This window comes from Microtus oregoni, unplaced genomic scaffold (assembly GCF_018167655.1).
Source record: "Microtus oregoni isolate MIOR12 unplaced genomic scaffold, Mior012 000006F_ref0000085, whole genome shotgun sequence".
In the NCBI taxonomy this organism is placed as follows: domain Eukaryota; kingdom Metazoa; phylum Chordata; class Mammalia; order Rodentia; family Cricetidae; genus Microtus; species Microtus oregoni.
In genome coordinates this window covers 41,208,746-41,211,270 of record NW_024543065.1, presented here as the reverse complement: position 1 = coordinate 41,211,270, position 2,525 = coordinate 41,208,746, and positions in this window count along the sequence as shown.

Genomic DNA, 2,525 nt, shown 5'->3' with positions numbered 1-2,525 from the left:
CCTTTCATCTCTTCCCACAGGTTGCATCTGCTCTTATAGGCAGAACTACTGAGACTGGAGGGACAGGAAACACAGGGTGTGGCCTCTGGAGGCAAACACTCCTCCTGACAAGGGTGGACTTCAGCAGCCCCACAATAAGGAGAACCACCCTCTCGGGCATCTAGCTTTGACTTCTGCAGAATTATGTCTAGCCCAGGAACTAGACCTGTTGTAATCAATTCTCACACAGATAGCGTTTCCACATCACTTTCAATGTCTGCCTCATCTGTCCTCATAATTCTCAAGTCCATATTGTAGCAGACATGTATGAATATTTCAAATAGCAATTACAAAATTTAAGTGTGTTTTTGTTTTCTTAATTTCACATTTTTACTTAAAATTCTTCCCTTTCAATATTTTTAATGTCTTTTAAAATGGTGTCAATAATACCTAAACTTGCATAGAATAAAATTTATAATCCTCTTCTTCATAGACTCTTGTGCTGGGCAGAAAAGGTGCACCTCTAATTCTGGTTCTTTGCTTTTTTTTTTGGAAAGTATACATACCATTACAACTTTTAAATTACATTGGTCAATTTTCTATTCATTCGTGTGTTGTAGTGATATTTGATTTGTATTTTAATAAATAAAGCTTGCCTGAGCATCAGAGAGTAAAACAGACACACTAGTCAGCCATAAAGTACAGGAAGTGGTGACATGCACAGTTGATTCCAATAGCCACATTGGCTGATCATAGAAGCCAGGCCATAGTGGTGCGTGTCTTTTATTTCAGAACTAAAGAGGAATATAAGATGCAAAAAGACAGGTCTCAGCAGAGTCTCATTCTGAGGATTCCTGGAAGCAGGATTGCCACTTTGGTTGAGGTAGAAGTAACAATCAGTGGCTGGTTGCTTTTTTTTTCTGATCTTCAGGTTGAACCTCACTATTTGTCTCTGGGATTTATTACTCGTGCTATAGTGTGTGTGTGTTCTCATGAATTTGTGTCACAGGTCATGTATGGAGTTCAGAAATCAGTTTTCTCCTTACATAATGTGGATCCTGTCAATAAGAATCAGGTCTTAATGTTGCCAGCAAGCAGCTATGCACTGAGCCATCTCACTGGCCCAACACTGACCATGTCAACTTTTTTCAGTCTTTTGCACTTGATCAAAAAATTTATATCATCCCAGGAGGCCTAGGCCAAACAGGGGTCAGAATTACTTGACTTTTTTAGGGTGCAGGTTGTTGGTGTGGACTGTCAACCATACAATGGTCCAGGGATGGGCAGCACTTATGAGCAGCATTGCATCATCTTGTCACAGCTGTATGCTTGGAGAAGCTGGGGAAGGGATGGCTGCATGACGTCACCACACAGTCACAGCACTGGGTGCGTGGTGGAGCCCCCCAAGTTGTAGTAGGTCAAGGGGAAGCCGCCTCCCTCTGCTAGGGGCAAATATCTGCAGCTCCTGCTTTCTTAATCCTGGAGTTTGGCTTTCTGCTTCTCAGGGTGTTCCTTAGTTCCACCTCAAAGGTAATGAGCTAGCTCTTCAGTGTCTTGCTGAAGATCTGTATCATAATTCCTGTTCAGTGGTCCGCTTTCAGAGAAAGACACCTCGGTAAAAACAATTTACTTCGCTTTATCTTTGGTGGCAGGGATAAATGACACGGCCGCCAGTATTCTCAGAATATACTTTACTTGTGAGTCACACCCAGTTTTGTTTTCTGATTTTTTTTTTGTTTTTTTTTTTGTTTTTTGTTTTTTGTTTTTTCGAGACAGGGTTTCTCTGTGGCTTTGGAGCCTCTCCTGGAACTAGCTCTGTAGACCAGGCTGGTCTCGAACTCACAGAGATCCGCCTACCTCTGCCTCCCGAGTGCTGGGATTAAAGGCGTGCGCCACCACCGCCCGGCTGTTTTCTGATTTTTAATTTCAGGATTTTTTTCCTCTGTTATCTTTTATTTATGCCTTTGGATGTGTTTCTATTGTTATTTTGAGACAGGCTCTGTTTATATAGTCCTGGCTCTCCTGGAGCTGGTTATATAGATCAGTCTGTGCTGGACCTCATAGAGATCCTCCTGCCTCTGTTCCCAAACCGTGGGATTAGAAGTATGCGGTATCACACAGAGGCTTGGGTTTACATTTTTAAGTGTTTGGATATCATACCTGTATATATTGTATTTTGAGTGAGTCTTCCCTCTCACCCCTCCACTCACCCTCTCTTGCTAGTTTACCCCATTCCTGACAAGAGCTTCTTTTTGATCCCTTCTCTGACCCGATGGCTGTTTTAAATGTGCTTATTTTTCCCGTGAACTTGTGACAGCTACCATTTCTCCTTTCATTTTTTGAATTTGAGTTTCATGCCACTGTTTTTGAGCTCATCTCTGTAATGCTGAGACCTGATCTGTGACCAGTAGTCACATATCCCGGACATCCTTGTGGGTCAATCTGGATTGTAATATTGTTACATGTTTTGAGGCATTTGGTCTGCATTATTGCTTTTGCCTGCTCCTTGTTCACTGATATTCTTTCTGAATGTTGTGCCCATATTA